Source organism: Oncorhynchus gorbuscha, linkage group LG12, assembly GCF_021184085.1.
Source record: "Oncorhynchus gorbuscha isolate QuinsamMale2020 ecotype Even-year linkage group LG12, OgorEven_v1.0, whole genome shotgun sequence".
Classification (NCBI taxonomy): domain Eukaryota; kingdom Metazoa; phylum Chordata; class Actinopteri; order Salmoniformes; family Salmonidae; genus Oncorhynchus; species Oncorhynchus gorbuscha.
This window is the reverse complement of record NC_060184.1, coordinates 13,072,803-13,093,711: the sequence shown is the minus strand read 5'-3', so window position 1 is coordinate 13,093,711 and position 20,909 is coordinate 13,072,803. Positions and strand designations below refer to the sequence as shown.

General features: G+C 43.0%; 1 protein-coding gene across 1 annotated transcript in view; it reads right to left on the bottom strand.

Annotated features, from left to right (window-relative positions):
* LOC123990541 (protein eva-1 homolog A-like) overlaps positions 1-20,909 on the bottom strand; it is a 185,404-nt gene that overhangs the window by 107,458 nt on the left and 57,037 nt on the right. The gene's annotated exons all lie outside the window — the stretch shown is intronic.

Here is a 20,909-nt window from a genome sequence, read left to right as displayed (position 1 = left end):
CTCTCTTCTGTTCTCCAGGGAGGACAGATAGAAGGCTGTTTTCCTCTTCTGTTCTCTAGGGAGGATAGACAGAAGGCTGTTTTCCTCTCTTCTGTTCTGTTCTCCAGGGAGGATAGACAGAAGGCTGTTTTCCTCTCTTCTGTTCTCTAGGGAGGACAGATAGAAGGCTGTTTTCCTCTTCTGTTCTCTAGGGAGGACAGATAGAAGGCTGTTTTCCTCTCTTCTGTTCTGTTCTCCAGGGAGGATAGACAGAAGGCTGTTTTCCTCTCTTCTTCAGGGAGGATAATGGTTAGCACTCTGGACTTTGAATCCAGTGATCTGAGATGGACTAATGAGTGGCGCAGTGGTCTAAGACACTGCATCTCAGTGCAAGCAGAGCCACTGCAGTACCTGGTTCACATCCGGCTGTGATTTGGAGTCCCATAGGGCGAAATTCAGGAGATGCTGTCTGATGTACTAACATGTTGTGTGTCCACATAGATTGAAATGTCCTTTTAATACAGCAGCTGTGTGGGACTATATGGGGGACTATGTTTGAACCACAGTATACAGTTTGAACCACAGAATCCAGTTTGAACCACAGAATCCAGTTTGAACCACAGAATCCAGTTTGAACCACAGAATCCAGTTTGAACAGTAGAAGGACTGGTGTAGTAGTAAAGGAGTCCTGGGCCCATTATCAAAAGTAGGAGTGCTGATCTTGGATCAGGCCCCCCCTGTCCATTAAATAGTATTCATTACGATCTAAAAGGTCAAACTGATCCTTGATCAGCACTCCAACCCTTTAAGGAATTCGGGCCCAAGGCTGCGTTTTCAAGGTCTAATAGTTTTAGCATTGTTAGATGGATAGGGTTTGTAATTACGGGACTATTCCATACATGGAAACTCCGTTGGTTTCACTGTGCCAGGCTAGCCCAATGTAATAAATCTATAATTATTTGAAAGAAATCAAAATGACTATTTGAAACCAAGACTGGTCGGGACACCAACAAAGACTGGAAATGTTGTTGTTAACCCCTGGTTCTGGAGGATGCCCTGTAGGAGGACATGGGCCATTAAAACAGACCAAGTAGGAGAGAGAGGGGAGTTCCATATGAAAACAGACCCTACTGGACTCTCTCACAGTGTGTCAACAGACTCAGGAAGAATGATGATGGGGGTCACAGGTCAAATAGCCCAACTCAGGAACTAAAGAGCAACACTGACACCAGTTGAATCCTTTCAAGATGCATCGTTTCTTCCTCATTTCTTTGGAGTAAGATCATCACTGATCTGCTGTGACAGGATTGGAGGACTTGATCATTTAAATAATAATATGGGCATTTAGTAGACACTTCAACAGAAAGCAACTTACAGAACTAGCAACATTAACTGACTCATACCAGATAGAATCAGTCTGCAGGAATCAAACCCATAACAGTCCCGTACTAGAACCCAGTGATCCATTAGAAAGTCAAGTGGAGGAGTAAGTCAGGGTGGAAGAGTAAAAGTACCAAACGGAGGAACCCTCTTATGAATGACTATAAACTTCATTCTAGGTGGGTAGAGAACTTTGCTATTCAGAAACACCCTTCAGGAAACCCCAGCAGAGTGCCATCCAAACATTGTGGGAACGTCGTAACTGAAACTGAGTAACGCTGTCACACCTCAATAGGTCGCAGCTTTCTCATTGGAACCTCACGGCCACACACAAACAAACACACACACATGTACACACACACGTACACACACACAAACAAACATGTACGCACACACACACACTCTCTCTCTCTTTTCTAACTCTCTCTCTGAACAAAACTAGTTATATGAATCGCCAGTGTGGCAAATCCTTACATACAGCATGCTTGCAGTTGAACCACTCAGATATAGAATCAACAGACTGTGAGTGGCATTCATCTCAGTAGCACAGATATAGAATCTATAGACTGGGAGTGACATTCATCTCAGTACACAGATATAGAATCTATAGACTGGGTGTGACATTCATCTCAGTAGCACAGATATAGAATCTATAGACTGGGTGTGACATTCATCTCAGTACACAGATATAGAATCTATAGACTGGGAGTGACATTCATCTCAGTACACAGATATAGAATCTATAGACTGGGAGTGACATTCATCTCAGTACACAGATATAGAATCTATAGACTGGGAGTGACATTCATCTCAGTACACAGATATAGAATCTATAGACTGGGTGTGACATTCATCTCAGTACACAGATATAGAATCTATAGACTGGGAGTGACATTCATCTCAGTACACAGATATAGAATCTATAGACTGGGAGTGACATTCATCTCAGTACACAGATATAGAATCTATAGACTGGGTGTGACATTCATCTCAGTAGCACAGATATAGAATCTATAGACTGGGTGTGACATTCATCTCAGTACACAGATATAGAATCTATAGACTGGGAGTGACATTCATCTCAGTACACAGATATAGAATCTATAGACTGGGAGTGACATTCATCTCAGTACACAGATATAGAATCTATAGACTGGGTGTGACATTCATCTCAGTACACAGATATAGAATCTATAGACTGGGAGTGACATTCATCTCAGTACACAGATATAGAATCTATAGACTGGGAGTGACATTCATCTCAGTACACAGATATAGAATCTATAGACTGGGAGTGACATTCATCTCAGTACACAGATATAGAATCTATAGACTGGGAGTGACATTCATCTCAGTACACAGATATATAATCTATAGACTGGGTGTGACATTCATCTCAGTAGCACAGATATAGAATCTATAGACTGGGAGTGACATTCATCTCAGTACACAGATATAGAATCTATAGACTGGGAGTGACATTCATCTCAGTACACAGATATAGAATCTATAGACTGGGAGTGACATTCATCTCAGTACACAGATATAGAATCTATAGACTGGGAGTGACATTCATCTCAGTACACAGATATAGAATCTATAGACTGGGTGTGACATTCATCTCAGTAGCATACAACTGTAATAGGATGATGTGTGAGTGTATGCCATAACTCCTCTAACACAGACAAGAAGTTAGAGATAGATCATACACACACAGTGACCAAATAGACGTGTCTTATGTTCAGTGGGCAAAACCGGTTGCAATAACATCAGACTGACGTCATGGTCAGGTTGTAGTCTGAATGTAAAAGGACGTTTTTTTAGACTGTTTTAGCATCCAGAAAAAGACTCCTTTAACAGGTTGTATCAGTCACTTAAACAAGACAACAATCACGATATGACTACTTTCCAAGTGCCTTGATTTCTTCATGGAGAACTCTGTTCAATAGGTCTTTATTTTCCCTGAAGGGCTAAAAGATGTCTTTAAATGGTTGTAATCTGACATCGTATATCAGAGAAATGATGTCCCTCGACAACTATGGCCCACTGGGTAACTGTGGAGAAGAATGAGTTCAGTGTAAGGTTGTGTTCGTTGCCACGGCAGCCACCCTGGTTGTGTTGTTGTTTGTGTGTGTGGTCCTGTCAGGGGAAATGCCAAGTTCACCCGCTCTGGAATGCAGCAGACAGGGATATGCCAGCAGGTGTGTGTGTGTGTGTGTGTGTGTGTGTGTGTGTGTGTGTGTGTGTGTGTGTGTGTGTGTGTGTGTGTGTGTGTGTGTGTGTGTGTGTGTGTGTGTGTGTGTGTGTGTGTGTGTGTGTGTGTGTGTGTGTGTGTGTGTGTGTGTGTGTGTGTGTGTGTGTGTGTGTGTGTGTGTGTTTTGGATCAACTAGGAGTTTGACCAACTAGGTCAAATGCTATTTCTACGGGGTTTAGGGTTAAGGTTAAAATTAGTGTTAGGGTTAGAAATACATTAAGGGTTAGGAGCTAGGGTAAGGTTTTCGGGTTAAGGATAGTGTAACGGTATGGTTTAGGGGTTAGGGAAAATAAGATTTTAAATGGGACTGAATTGTGTGTTACCACAATGTTAGTTATACACGACTGTGTGTGTTTGTGTATAGTATGTGTATGTTTATGCACATGTTGTTCCCCCAGAGGGATTGTATCAGTCAGTAAGTGTCATGCTGAAACTCCTCCCCCTGTAACAAGAAAGGCCAGTGACAGACAGGCCCCCATTAGCCTGCAGTGGATGTGGGCAATGGCGCGTTTGGTGACTGTTAGTTCTCAAAGATGATCTCATTTAAAACTATATAGCTCAATGATCTTTTCTACATAATATATATCTAGTTTTAGTAGTTTACACTGAAAATGTTTTACCATTCGGATTAATTTATGTTTCATATATACCAGTACTCCTTGTATATAGCCTGTATATAGCCTGTATATAGCCTGTATATAGCCTCGTTGTTGCTATTTTATTGTGTTACAATTGATTTATCTATTTTAAAATATTCATACCTTTTAACTGCGTTGTTGGGGATCGTAAGTAAGAGATCGTAAGTAAGCATTTCACAGTAAAGTCTACACTTGATATATTAGGTGCATGTGACAAATACAATTTTGGCTAGATTTTCTATGATTTGTCTATAGCCTATATATAAAATATATATATATGTCAGTGGTGGCCATGATATAGCAGCAGAGACGCACCACCAATAAATACTCAGTAGCAAACCAATAAATACTCAGTGAGAAATCAATAAATACTCAGTGAGAAACCAATAAATACTCAGTGAGAAACCAATAAATACTCAGTAAGAAACCAATAAATACTCTGTAAGAAACCAATAAATACTCAGTGAGAAACCAATAAATACTCAATAAGAAACCAATAAATACTCAGTAAGAAACCAATAAATACTCAGTAAGAAACCAATAAATACTCAGTAAGAAACCAATAAATACTCAGTAAGAAACCAATAAATACTCAGTAAGAAACCAATAAATAATCAGTAAGAAACCAATAAATACTCAGTAAGAAACCAATACATACTCAGTAAGAAACCAATACATACTCAGTAAGAAACCAATAAATACTCAGTAAGAAACCAATAAATACTCAGTAAGGAACCAATAAATACTCAGTAAGGAACCAATAAATACTCAGTAAGAAACCAATAAATACTCAGTAAGAAAACAATAAATATATGTAATTACATTTTTCAAATGATCTTTCCCAAAATGTTTGTATATTGTCCCGTACACCCTTTTTGATGTATTTAAAAAAAATGTATTTTGGCGACTCCACTGCAGTTCCTCTTAAACCCACTAGCATTGTGATGTGATGCTATCATCAGTATCCAATGACAGAGAGGGTGGGCGGACCTGGATGATGTCACACGTCTAAGACATGAGTGTTGTTTTGGCCGCTCTAAGTTCACACAGGGTGAAAGGAGTGAAACACACACACGTGAACACTGTGTCCTGAAACTAGGTACAATAACACACACCTTTCCTTGGAATGATCCAAAACACACACCCACACCTTTCCTGGAACCTCCCAGACAATGGGTGGACATGCTTACCGGTAGCTGAAGCACCCGTCTCCACTTCCACTATGAGTCATACTTGAATACCATTGAACTTCAAATTTTACACACACACAAACAGACACCGACACCCCCCCCCCCCCCCCCACACACACACCCACCTGTTGCAGCATATACACTACACCAACAAGATGTACTAGAACCAGGGTTAAAAAGGAGGGTATATCACTGAAACATTCCAAAGGGAGGGTATATCACTGAAACATTCCAAAAGGAGGGTATATCACTGAAACATTCCAAAGGGAGGGTATATCACTGAAACATTCCAAAAGGAGGGTATATCACTGGAACATTCCAAAAGGAGGGTATATCACTGAAACATTCCAAAGGGAGGGTATATCACTGAAACATTCCAAAAGGAGGGTATATCACTGAAACATTCCAAAGGGAGGGTATATCACTGAAACATTCCAAAAGGAGGGTATAACTGGAACATTCCAAAGGGAGGGTATATCACTGAAACATTCCAAAGGGAGGGTATATCACTGAAACATTCCAAAAGGAGGGTATATCACTGAAACATTCCAAAGGGAGGGTATATCACTGAAACATTCCAAAGGGAGGGTATATCACTGAAACATCCCAAAAGGAGGGTATATCACTGAAACATTGCAAAAGGAGGGTATATCACTGGAACATTCCAAAGGGAGGGTATATCACTGAAACATTCCAAAAGGAGGGTATATCACTGAAACATTCCAAAGGGAGGGTATATCACTGAAACCTTCCAAAGGGAGGGTATATCACTGGAACCTTCCAAAGGGAGGGTATATCACTGGAACCTTCCAAAGGGAGGGTATATCACTGGAACCTTCCAAAGGGAGGGTATATCACTGGAACCTTCCAAAGGGAGGGTATATCACTGGAACCTTCCAAAGGGAGGGTATATCACTGGAACCTTCCAAAGGGAGGGTATATCACTGGAACCTTCCAAAGGGAGGGTATTTGTAACGGTTCTCTTGTGGTGAAGGAGAGTCGGACCAAAATGCAGCGTGTAGATTGCAATCCATGTTTTAATAAACAAACGTAACACGAATCTAAATACAAACACTACAAAAAACAATGAACGTAACGAAAACTGAAACAGCCTATACTTGTGTATATCTTGTGTAACCTAACACATAGACAGGAACAAGGACACTAAGGACAATCACCCACGAAACACTCAAATAATATGGCTGCCTAAATATGGTTCCCAATCAGAGACAACGATAAACACCTGTCTCTGATTGAGAACCACTTCAGACAGCCATAGACCTAACTAGAACACCCCACTAAGCTACAATCCCAATACATACACACCACATACAAAAACCCATGCCACACCCTGGCTTGACCAAATAAATCAAGATAAACACAAAATACTTTGACCAGGGCGTGACAGAACCCCCCCCCCCCCTTCTAAGGTGCGGACTCCCGAACACACCTCAAAACACTAGGGAGGGTCCGGGTGGGCGTCTGTCCATGGTGGAGGCTCCGGCGCGGAACGTGGACCCCACTCACTCAATGTCTTAGTCCCTCCTCGCGTCCTTGGATAGTCCACCCTCGCCGCCAACCATGGCCTAGTAGTCCTCACCCAGAACCCCACTGGACTGAGGAGCAGATCGGGACTGAGGGGCAGCTCGGGACTGAGGCAGCTCGGGACTGAGGGGAAGCTCGGGAGTGAGAGGAAGCTCGGGAGTGAGAGGAAGCTCAGGAGTGAGAGGAAGCTCAGGAGTGAGAGGAAGCTGAGGAGTGAGAGGAAGCTCAGGAGTGAGAGGCAGGTTGATGGATCTTCCAGATCCTGGCTGGCTGGTGGTTTCGGCAGATCCTGGCTGACTGGCAGATCCCGGCTGACTGGCAGATCCCGGCTGACTGGCAGATCCTGGCTGACTGGCGGATCCTGGCTGACTGGCAGATCTGGCAGATCCTGGCTGACTGGCGGATCCTGGCCGACTGGCAGATCCTGGCCGACTGGCAGTTCTGGCAGATCCCGGCCGACTGGCAGATCCTGGCTGACTGGCGGATCTGGCATATCCTGGCTGGTTGACTGGCGGATCTGGAAGAGTCTGGTTGACTGGCAGATCTGGAAGAGTCTGGTTGACTAGCAGATCTGGAAGAGTCTGGTTGACTGGCGGATCTGGAAGAGTCTGGTTGACTGGCAGATCTAGAAGAGTCTGGTTGACTGGCGGATCTGGAAGAGTCTGGTTGACTGGCAGATCTGGAAGAGTCTGGTTGACTGGCGGATCCTGGCAGACTGAAAGATCTGGCTGCTCCATGCTGACTGGCGGCTCTGGCTGCTCCACGCTGACTGGCGGCTCTGGCTGCTCCGTGTAGGCTGACAGCTCTGGCTGCTTCATGCAGACTGACAGCTCTGGCTGCTCCATGCAGACTGACAGCTCCTTGCAGACTGACAGCTCCATGCAGACTGGCAGCTCCTTGCAGACTGGCAGCTCCTTGCAGACTGACAGCTCTGGCTGCTCCATGTAGACTGACAGCTCCTTGCAGACTGACAGCTCTGGCTGCTCCATACAGACTGACAGCTCTGGCTGCTTCATGCAGACTGACAGCTCTGGCTGCTTCATGTTGACCGAATAATTACAATTTAGCAGATTAACACTGGAGTGATAAATGAGCAGATGGTGATGTGCAAGTAGAGATACTGGTGTGCAAAAGAGCAGAAATGTAAATAAAATAAAAACAGTATGGGCATGAGGTAGGTAGATTGGGTGGCCATTTACAGACGGACTATGTACAGCTGCAGCGATCGGTTAGCTGCTCAGATAGTTGATGAAATAGAAAGCAGATTCTAGAATTGATTTTGGATTGGAGATGTTTAATATGAGTCTGGAAGGAGAGTTTACAGTCTAGCCAGACACCTTGGTACTTATAGATGTCCACATATTCCAGGTCGTAACCATCCAGGGTGGTGATGCTGGTCAGGCGGGCGGGTGCGGGCAGCGAGCGGTTGAAAAGCATGCATTTGGTTTTACTAGCGTTTAAGAGCAGTTGGAGGCCACGGAAGGAGTGTTGTATGGCATTGAAGCTCGTTTGGAGGTTAGACAGCACAGTGTCCAAGGAAGGGCCAGAAGTATACAGAATCGTGTCGTCTGTGTAGAGGTGGATCAGGGAATCGCACGCAGCAAGAGCAACATCATTGATATATACAGAGAAAAGAGTCGGCCCGAGAATTAAACTTTCAAAGGAAGGGTATATTAATGGTAACTTTCAAAGGGAGGGTATATTACTGGTAACTTTCAAAGGGAGGGTATATTCATGGTAACTTTCAAAGGGAGGGTATATTAATGGAAACGTTCAAAGGGAGGGTATATTAATGGAAACGTTCAAAAGAGGAGAAATGTATATAAAATAAAAACAGGGTATGGTAACTTTCATTAATGGAAGGTAGATTGGGTGGTATATTAACAGAAACTATGTACAGCTGCAGCGTGGTTAGCTGCTCAGATAGTTGATGGAAAGCAGATTCTAGAATTGATTTTGGATTGAGATGTTTAATATGAGTCTGGAAGGAGCAGTTTAAAGTCTAGTGATATATTGGTACTTATAGATGTCCACAATTCCAGGTTCAATTAAAAGGGGTGGTGATGCTGGTCAGGCAATGTTAGTGGATTTAACAGTCTGATGCGGTTGAAAAGCATGCATTTGGTTTTACTAGCGTTTAAGAGCAGTTGGTAACTTTGGCATTGAAGCTCGTTTGGAGGTTAGACAGCATAGTGTCCAAGGAAGGGCCAATGAAGTATACAGAATCGTGTCATCTGTGTAGAGAGTGGATCAAGGGAATCAGCCTCCTGAGGCAAGAAACTGCTGCGCACGAACATCATTGATATATACAGAGAAAAGAGTGGCCCGAGAATTAAACTTTCTAAATGGAAGGGTATATTAATGGTAACTTTCAAGGGAGGGTATATTACTGGTAACTTTCAAAGGGGTATATTCATGGTAACTTTCAAAGGGAGGGTATATTAATGGAAACGTTCAAAGGAGGGTATATTTGGTTAACGTTATATTAATGTTTGGGTCCTTCACATTATCATAGGTGTTTAATAATCTCTGGCCCTCTGTGTGGCCTTATCACATGTCAAATATATAAAATTATCAAATACTCTGATTTCAAAATAAAAACTAGAATGACATCGCCGTAAAACTCTAAGTATAAACCATCAACTCAGTGAATACTCTTGGAGTTTAATAGGAGGGTTTCAGCATGAAATGTCCTTTATGTCTTTAACACACTTTTATTTTACAATGTCAATATGTCTTTGTTGAAAATGTTTTGTCGCCAAACTGGTGGTAGTTGTGAAAAAAGTTAATAGTTGGAAGAGTTGCAGAATTAATTAAAATAATGCCATTGTTGATTAGCTCCAGAGTGGCGCAGTGGTCTAAGGCACTGCATCTCAGTGCTAGAGGGGTCACAACAGACACCCTGGTTCAAATCCAGGCTACATCACAACTGGCTGTGATTGGAAGTCCCATAGGGGGGTGCACAAATGGCCCAGTGTTTGCCTGGTGTAGACTGCCATAGTAAATAAAACTTTCATCTTAGCGGACTTGCCTAGTTAAATATATATAATTTTAAATTGGATGGTTTATTTTTATTAATCAGTCTATTTTCTCTTGAACCATATGGTCAATCCACTAGAAACAAATGGACAATATGGACACATATATAACAAAGATGACTCTATAAGAATTATATATTTTTTTAAGTTATCAAGTATAAATTACCAATGTTACCATAGATTACCTATTATTAAATATTATGGTAATGTTGATAAATTACAGGTATCTTTGCAACCCTAACCAGAACATACAGTACCAGTCAAAAGTTAGGACAAACCTACTCATTCCAGGGTTTTCCTTAATTTGACTATTTTCTACATTGTAGATGTATGAAATAACACATATGGAATCATGTAGTAACCAAAAAAGTGTTACGCAAATCAAAAGATATTTTAGATTTGAGATTCTTCAAAGTAGTTACCCTTTGCCTTGATGATAGCTTTGCCCACTCTTGGCATTCTCTCAACCACCTTCATGAGGTAGTCACCTGGTATGCATTTCAATTAACAGTTGTGTCTTTGTGGAATTAATTTCCTTCTTAATGCATTTGAGCCAATCAGTTGTGCTGTGACAAGGTAGTGGTGGTATACAGAAGATAGACCTATTTGGTAAACGACCAAGTCTGTATTTAGGCAAAAACAGCTCAAATGAGCAAAGAGAAACAACAGTCCATCATTACTTAAAGACATGAAGGTCAGCCAATAAAGAAAATATCAAGAACTTTGAGTTTCTTCAAGTGACATCGCAAAAACCATCAAGTGCTATGAGGAAACTGGATCTCATGAGGACCACCACAGGAAAGGAAGACCCAGAGTTACCTCTGCTGAGGATAAGTTCATTAGAGTTACCAGCCTCAGAAATTGCAGTCCAAATAAATGCTTCACAGAGTTCAACTAATAGACACATCTCAACATCAACCCTGAACAGAGACTGCGTGAATCAGGCCTTCATGGTCGAATTGATGCAAAGAAACCCCTACTATAGGACATCAATAAGAAGAAGACACTTGCTTGAGCAAAGACACATGAGCAATGGACATTAGATCGGTGGAAATGTTTCCTTTGGTATGATGAGTCCAAATTTGAGATTTTTGGTTCTAACTGCCGTGTCTTTGTGACATGCAGAGTAGGTGAATGGATGTCTGGTTCCCTCCATGAAGCATGGAGGAGGAGGAGGTGTGACGGTGCTTTGCTGGTGACACTGTCAGTGATTTATTTAGAAATCGACGCACACTTAACCAGCATGGCTACCACAGCATTCTGCAGCGATACACCATCCCATCTGGTTTGCGCTATCATTTGTTTTTCAGCAGGACAATGACCCAACACACACCTTCAGGCTGCGTAAGGGATATTTGACCAGGAAAGAGAGTGATGGTATGCTGCATCAGATGACCTGGCCTCCACAATCACCTGACCTCAACCAAATTGAGATGGTTTGGGATGAGTTGGACCACAGAGTGAAGGAAGGAAAAGCAGCCAACAAGTGCTCAGCATATGTGGGAAATCCTTCAAGACTGTTGGAAAAGCATACCAGGTGAAGCTGGTTGAGAGAATGCCAAGAGTGTGCAAAGCTGTCACCAAGGCAAAGGGTGGCTACTTTACATTTACATCATTTACATTTAAGTCATTTAGCAGACGCTCTTATCCAGAGCGACTTACAAATTGGTGCAATCACCTTATGACATCCAGTGGGACAGTCACTTAACAATAGTGCATCTAAAACTTAGGGGGTGGGGTGAAGGGATTACTTAACCTATCCTAGGTATTTTAAAAGGTGGGGTTTCAGGTGTCTAGAATGATTGATCCGCTGTAAAACTCTGAGGGAGTTTGTTAAACCATTCAAGTCAGTGACAGTTTTGACTGGGCTGAGCGGGAGCTGTTCCTAGTGGTAGGGAGGTTTCAGGCCAGAGGTGGATGAAATGCCCTTGTTTGGGTGTAGGGCCTGATCAGAGCCTTTGATTTTCACAATCCGTCAGCATATGGTCTTTGATTGAAACTGGAAGCAAGTGGAGAGAACGGAGGAGCGGGGTGACGTGAGAGAACTTGGGAAGTTGAACACCAGATAGTTGGATGAGTTGAAGGGGTTTAATGGCACAAGGGATAAGCCCATTGTTGATTCCAGACGGGAGATGACAAGTGCCTGGATTAGGACCTGCGCAGTCCTGTGTGAGGCACTGCATCTCATGTTGTAGAGCATGAACTACAGGAACGGGCCACCCCTGATGTTAGTTGAAACGACAGGGTGTTGCCAGGATCACAAGGTTCTGGCTGTGGAGTTGTCAAGTCGAGATCATGGAACGGGCAGTCCTTCCACAGGAAGAGCAGTGTTTGCCGAGGTTCAGCTTGAGGTGGTGATAGTAACACTAAAACTTCTGCCAGACATGCAGAGATGCGATTGCCACCTGGTCATCAGAAGGGGGAAAGGAGAAGATTAATTGTGTGTCGTCTGCATAGCAATGATAAGAGAGACCATTTTCTTGACAGAGCCATGACTTGGTCAATCCAATAGGGAAACAAATGGGGGACACCATGGTGGACACATATGAGGAGACAAAGCCATGACTCTCATAAGAATTGGGCCGCGCCGGAGATATAGGGTTTTTTCAAGTTATCAAGTATCTAAATTACCAAGAGTTACCATGCGGAGATTACCTAGTTCAGTTGAATGACTAGTCTTGAAACCTACTGATTTGGATCAAGAAGGTCATTCAGAGAGAGATAGCGGGAGAGCTGGCCAAACGGCACGTTCAAGAGTTTTGGAGAGAAAAGAAAGAAGGGATACTGGTCTGTAATTGTTGACATCGGAGGGATCGAGTGTAGGTTTTTCAGAAGGGGTGCAACTCTCGCTTCTTGAAGACGGAAGGGACGTAGCCAACGGTCAGGGATGAGTTGATGAGCGAGGTGAGGTAAGGGAGAAGGTCTCCGGAAATGGTCTGGAGAGAAGGAGGGGATAGGGTCAAGCGGGCAGGTTGTTGGGCGGCCGGCCGTCACAAGACGCGAGATTTCATCTGGAGAGAGATGGAGAAAAGGTCAACACAGGGTAGGGCATGAGCAGAATCAGCGGTGTAGTTTGACTTAGCAAACGAGGATCGGATGTTCGACCTTCTTTTCAAAATGATATCATTGCAGAGAGGGAGGAGGGGGGATTCTTCAGGAGGGAGGAGAAGGTGGCAAAGAGCTTCCTAGGGTTGGAGGCAGAAGCTTGATGATAGCGTGGTAGAAAGTGGCTTTAGCAGCAGAGACAGAGGAGGAAAATGTAGAGAGGAGGTAGTCAAAGGATGCATTTCAATTAACAGTTGTGTCTTTGTATTAATTTCCTTCTTAATGCATTTGAGCCAATCAGTTGTGCTGTGACCAGGTCCGCAGGGAGGCGAGTTTTCCTCCATTTCCGTCGGCTTAATTTCTGTTCTGTGAATCGCAATGAGTTCGAGCCAAGCGGGAGGGGAGGACCGAGCCGGCCTGGAGGATAGGGGACATAGAGAGTCAAGGGATGCAGAGAGGGAGGAGAGGAGGGTTGAGGAGGCAGAATCAGGAGATAGGTGGGAGAAGGTTTGAGCGGAGGGAAAGATGATAGGATGGAAAGGAGCAAAGTAGCGGGGGAGAAACGAAGGTTCCATCATACCATCCGAGTAGGGGCATGTGGGAGGTGTTGGATGAGAGCCAGAGGGAAAAGGATACAAGGCAGTGGTCGGAGACTTGGAGGGGAGTTTCAATGAGGTTAGTGGAAGAACAGCATCTAGTAAAGATGAGGTCAAGTGCCTGCCTTGTGAGTAGGGGGGAAGGTGAGAGGGTGAGGTCAAAAGAGGAGAGGAGTGGAAAGAAGGAGGCGAGAGGAAAGAGTCAAAGGTAGACTGGGGAGGTTAAAGTACCAGCCCAGAACTGTGAGAGGTGAGCCGTCCTCAGGAAAGGAGCTTATCAAGGCATCAAGCTCAGAGACTGCGGGAACCTGGAGGCCTAAATGATAAGGATGTTAATTGAAAGGGCTAGTAACTGAAACAGCATGGAATTAAAGGACATCAGATAGGGGAGAAAAGAGAATGACCACTTGGGAGCAAAGGACACATGACCAGAGCAATGGACATTAGATCAGTAGGAAATGTTTCTGTGGTGATCCATGTTTGAGGGCCAAATTCGAGGGACTGGAGGGAGGCATTCTGAGATGAACTCTGCCTTGTTGACAGATTGGCAGTTCCAGAGGCTACCGGAGACCTGGAACTCCACGTGGGTCGTGCGCGCTGGGACCACCAGAGTAGGGTGGCGCGGCCACGCGGGTGAGGAGCGTTTGATGGTCTGTGCAGAGAGGAGAGAACAGGGATAAACCGACACATAGTTGACAGGCTACAGAAGAGGCTACGCTAATGCAAAGGAGATTGGAATGACAAGTGGACTACACGTCTCGAATGTTCAGCAGTTAAGCTACCACAAGAATCTTATTGACTAAAATGATTAAAATGATACAGTACCATAGGCCCCATCTGGTTTTGACACTACACTAATCATTTGTAATAGTTTCTGCAGTGACATTGGGGCCCAGGCAGCACAGTGTTGTTTACGGCTGCGTTAAAAGAACGGATAGATGGCCAGGAACCTAGAAAATCGCTCTAGACTACACAATTATCTTTGATCAGATGTAGCTAGCTAGCTAGCTACGATCAAACAAATCAAACCGTTGTACTGTAATGAAAATGAAGTGAAAATGTGATACAACCTGTGAATGCGAGTTGAGTTCTATACAGAAGACGTTGGACCTAGCTGTTGGAGCTAGCAGAGTCAAGGAAAAGGAGACAAATAGCTGGCTAGCTAATCGGTAAATTAAGATAATCACTTTAAGACTACACACTCTAAACCTAAACAACACAATTAGGTGAACGCTGATTGAGACAGCAAAGACAGCTAGTGTGCTAACAACACTGATCAAGTCGTTCAGTTGAGTGTAACAGTTTCTCCAGTGCAGCTAATCAGTGGACGTTAGAAATACATTTTGATTTGTTTAACAATTTCTTTGGTTACTACATGATTCCATATGTGTTATGTCATAGTTTTGATGTCTTCACTATTATTCTACAATGTAGAAAATAGTACAAATAAAGAAAAACCCTTGAATAAGTTGGTCTGTCCAAATGTTGGACTAGTAGAGTAATTTAACAATATTAGGCTGAGTTAATAAAACAGTAAAACCTATGCAAATTAGTTTTTAGTGATACAATCTTTATCAAACAAAAACATACATATGTAAAAACAAAAGCATAAATACTGTGTCTAAAACAGAAACATTCATATCTAAAAACACTAACATTATTTCAGTCGTTCGGGCACAAGCACTTCTGTGTAAACTGATTATCAGAGGGTATAAAAACAACACTGTGGCGCCTAAACATGGTGTGTGTGAGTGTGTGTATATGTGACTGCTGCCAAATGTTCCTCCTGTGTCATTTCCTGACATTGAAGTGCCTCGTCACCTCAGAGGCCTCTGACTCGGGACTGTTATCATGAAGACAGCCAGAGAAGGGTCAAACACACTAATTGTTCCAGAACACATAACATGGAATTCGTCAGCCTACTACAAAAAATCAAGACAGAGTGTGCACTGTGCTGCTAAGTCATATACTCAATAACATGACGCTCAATGGTTGTAACAGTGTGCTTGTAGGACTACACTAACAAACAATGTTGGGGTCACTTCATTTTTTGAATAAAGTCAAACATTGAACATGTTTTGTTGAAAATGTATGCATTTGTACTGTGCTGATATCAGATGAGCAGTCTTCTCCGGCTACAGAACCAGAGCCATACTTCTTTGGTGGGTTTCTGATCAGGAAACATCCACAACTATTCTGAGAACAACATCCTTAATGCCACACACACACGCACACACACACACGCACGCACGCACGCACGCACGCACGCACGCACGCACACACGCACACACACACACACACACACACACACACACACACACACACACACACACACAAACAGGCAGCTACATGGGTTCAGGTGGTGAGCTGAGACCTCAGACAGCTCTTCTCTGATTGGTGCATTAGTTAAGACGAGTTAATGAGGTAATGCCTTGGACCTAGTGAACACACACACACACACACACACACACACACACACACACACACACACACACACACACACACACACACACACACACACACACACACACACACACACACACACACACACACACACACACACACACACACACACACACACACACACACACACACACACACACACACATAGGTTCAGGTGGTGAGCTGAGACCTCAGACAGCTCTTCTCTGATTGGTGCATTAGTTAAGACGAGTTAATGAGGTAATGCCTTTGACGTGGTGAACACACACACACACACACACTTTCCTAAATAGCGAGGAAAAAAGTATGACCATACCTTTATGGTCTATTTTAACTTAGAAAAGTCAGACTGAGGCACAAACAAATAGTGTCTCCAGACTCCTTGGTCCTGGTATTACACAGGAGAAAAGCATCATTAACATTGTTAGTCTGGCCTGTCACTCAATAAAACCTCACTTCACTTTCTCTGTACGGAAGACGACCGGGGGAATCAAGTAGGGGACAGTTTGTGGGGCAGTGGGACATGGTGAGAGAAAGTCAGTGATAGGGACAGTTATATGAAATACACAGAACAGGGAAAATATGAGAAAGAATGGGACTGAGGGGGAAATTTACTCTGTGCTTAAAGTAGTGTAAACCCTCCTTAGAACTAGCCTCGTACTACCGTCCAGATCAGGCAAGCTTAAATACATGTGTTTAGCTGATTCAGTGTAGTGAAATATGTGTATGTGAGCTCACAGATCTGGATGGTAGTTCGAGGCTACCTTATAGCGAGCATTGTCGAAGAGAAGTTTAAAAATGAATTATGATGATCTGAGCTCTTGTGCATTATGAAAATGTTACGCTGAGTGTCCGAGGCTATAAAGAGATTTTTAGAGAATTATGTTTTGTGTACTAAGTCTGACATCTCCCCATTATACCATGATAGTCTTGTGTCTTTCTGTAGTAAAACCGTATAGGACAGCCCCTCAAATACCTCAACAGTAGGAAATGGCAACGTTGCTGTGAGAAAAAAACCTGACTCTGTTTTAACTCACAAACTGTCCTATACTCCTTGTCCACCTGCCAGTGGTGATTATTTGTCACATGTGCGGAATACAACAGGTGTAGAGCTTACAGTGAAATGCTTACTGACAAGCCCTTAACCAAAAATGCAGTTAAGAAAAATACCAACAAAAAAAAAGTATGAAATAAAAGTAACAAATAATTAAAGAGCAGCAGTAAAATAACAATAGAGAGGCTATATACCAGGCGGTACCGGTACAGTGTAAATGTGTGGGGGCACAGGTTAGTTGAGGTAATATGTACAGTTATTAAAGTGACGATGCATAGATAATAAAAGAGAGTAGCAGCAGTGTAAAAGAGTGGGGGGGGGGGGCAATGCAAATAGTCTGGGTAGCCATTTGATTAGATGTTCAGCAGTCGTATGGCTTGGGGGTAGAAGTTGGTTAGAAGCCTCTTGGACCTAGACTTACCTCTTGCCGTGTGGTTGCAGAGAGAACAGTCTATGACTAGGGTGGCTGGAGTCTTTGACAATTTTTATGGCCTTGTATAGAGGTCCTGGATGGCAGGAAGCTTGGCCCTAGTGATGTACTGGGCCGATCGCACAACCCTCTGTAGTGCCTTGCTGTCGGAGTCCGAGCAGTTGCCATACCAGGCAGTGATGCAACCCGTCAGGATGCAGCTGTAGCAGATGGTGCAGCTGTAGAACCTTTGGAGGATCTGAGGACCCATGCCAAATCTTTTCAGTCTGAAGGGGAATAGGTTTTGTCGTGCCCTCTTCACGACTGTCTTGGTGTGCTTGGACCATGTTAGTTTGTTGGTGTTGTGGACGCCAAGGACCTTGAAGCTCCCAACTTGCTCCTCTACAGCCCTATCGATGGAAATGGGCGTGTCCCATCAAAGTGTGCTCCCACACTGGTCTCGTCCCACATGGAACCCTATTCCCTACATCGTGAACTACTTTTGACCACAGCCCTATGGACCCTGGGCAAAAGTAATGGACTCTATAGGGCTTAGGGCTTTGGGACCCACCCACTGACTGACTGACTGGCTGCTCATATCACATAAAGGACACACACACTGTCGATATCTGACTCTGACACCTGATTCAGCCTCCTGGCCCTATCCAGACACCCCTGTCACACACACACACATAGACAAATACACACACATACACTCACATTTGCTATGGCGACACACACACAAACACACACAGTCGGGGGCATGTCCCCAGTGCATTGTTTGAATCATGAATTGTGCCAAATGACATTTGACCCACTCACCCACACCCACACATGGCTCCTATACTTTTCAAAGGAGACAAATTATCAGGACATAGGGCGGCGCACAATCGGCCCAGCGTCGTCCGGGTTTGGCCAGTGACTTGCCTAGTTAAATAAATGTTAAATAAAAAATAGAAAAAGGTGTTCAAACGTTGGCAACGGAAAACTAAAATGAGAGTTTCTTATTAGTCCCCCCCGCTTCAGTCTGTTTCCTTTGGTTTGGTGCCTGATAGACTATTCCACGGAATGACTGTTGGCCAAGCCTACAAAGTAGCTGTAGTTGGAGTGACACCTACCTCTCTTGGTAGCCTAGCAGTTAGCATGTTAGGTCAGAAACCAAAAGGTTGCTGGTTGGAATTACCAGAGCAGACAAGGTGAAAAAATCTGTTGATGTGCAAACAACACATTTCACTGCACCAATCTACCTACATGTGCCCCCGCACATTGACTCTGTACCGGTACCCCCTGTATATAGCCTAGCTATTGTTATTTTACTGCTGATCTTTAATTATTTCTCTTAAAACTGCTTTGTTGGTTAGGGGCTTGTAAGTAAGCATTTCACAGTAAGGTTGTATTATACCTGTTGTATTCGGCACATGTGACAAATAAACTTAGATTTGGATCTGTTTTTATTTGATCAGATCCAAGAATACAGCCATTAAAATCCCCTTCAACAACATTGCTGCCTGTGAGATATCTTGATACAGCCTCTACAACACACACACACGCACACATGCACACACGCACACAAACATTTGTTAAAAACAAAAAACTATCTAGTCTTCTGACTTTCTTTAGGAATGTTCTATTTTTTTTAAACACAGTATTTTTCAATCCAATTAGTACATACTAGCAACACGCATAACCACCAAACCAGACAGGCAACTTCAGGGCAGCAAAGACAACCCAAGCCTAGGACAAATCGCCTTAAATCTACAGTTATATACAGAGCCATTGCTGAATGGACCTCTTTACCAATCCATATTTCTAGCTGAATGGAACTCTTTACCAATCCATATTTATCAGCTGACTGGAACTCTTTACCAATCCATATTTCTCAGCTGAAAGGAACTCTTTACCAATCCATATTTCTAGCTGAATGGAACTCTTTACCAATCCATATTTCTCAGCTGAATGGACCTCTTTACCAATCCATATTTCTAGCTGAATGGAACTGGACAGGAAATAGAAAGAACATCTAATGTGACAGACCATATGACTGGACAGGAAATAGACAGAACATCTAATGTGATAGACCACATGACTGGACAGGAAATAGAAAGAACATCTAATGTGATAGACCATATGACTGGACAGGAAATAGAAAGAACATTTAATGTGATAGACCATATGACTGACCAGGAAATAGAAAGAACATCTAATGTGACAGACCATATGACTGGACAGGAAATAGACAGAACATCTAATGTGATAGACCACATGACTGGACAGGAAATAGAAAGAACATCTAATGTGATAGACCATATGACTGGACAGGAAATAGAAAGAACATCTAATGTGATAGACCATATGACTGGACAGGAAATAGAAAGAACATCTAATGTGATAGACCATATGACTGGACAGGAAATAGAAAGAACATCTAATGTGATAGACCATATGACTGGACAGGAAATAGAAAGAACATTTAATGTGATAGACCATATGACTGGATAGGAAATAGAAATAACATCTAATGTGATAGACCATATGACTGGACAGGAAATAGAAAGAACATTTAATGTGATAGACCATATGACTAGACAGGAAATAGAAAGAACATTTAATGTGATAGACCATATGACTGGACAGGAAATAGAAAGAACATTTAATGTGATAGACCATATGACTGGACAGGAAATAGACAGAACATCTAATGTGATAGACCATATGTCTGGACAGGAAATAGAAAGCATCAACTGAGTTTCCTGTCAGGTATTTCATTGTCTTTATTGTCTACTTGTTGAATGTTTTTGAAGCCTTGATTTGTGGTTATTTGTAATGTCTTGTTAATTGGTGTTGGACCCCAGGAAGCTTAGCTAGCGTTACGATGTTAGCTAATGGGGATCCTAATAAAAATTACAAAATTACACTCACATGCACATGTTCACAAGCACAGACATACACAAACACACCTCAATCCTGTCCTTTTACTACGAGCCAAATTCTCCCCTGTGGATGACAGAGAACTCTGGCATAAAGTCCACTCCTATTCCTTTGGCTGTGTGTGTCCACTATAAACATATCCTACAAGCATTTGAAACCTCATGAATACAGAACCAACCATCAGACACACAGTATGTGAGTGATTACTTCCTGATCCAGTATATGAGTGATTACTTCCTGATCCAGTCTGTGAGTGATTACTTCCTGATCCAGTCTGTGAGTGATTACTTCCTGATCCAGTCTGTGAGTGATTACTTCCTGATCCAGTATGTGAGTGATTACTTCCTGATCCAGTCTGTGAGTGATTACTTCCTGATCCAGTATGTGAGTGATTACTTCCTGATCCAGTA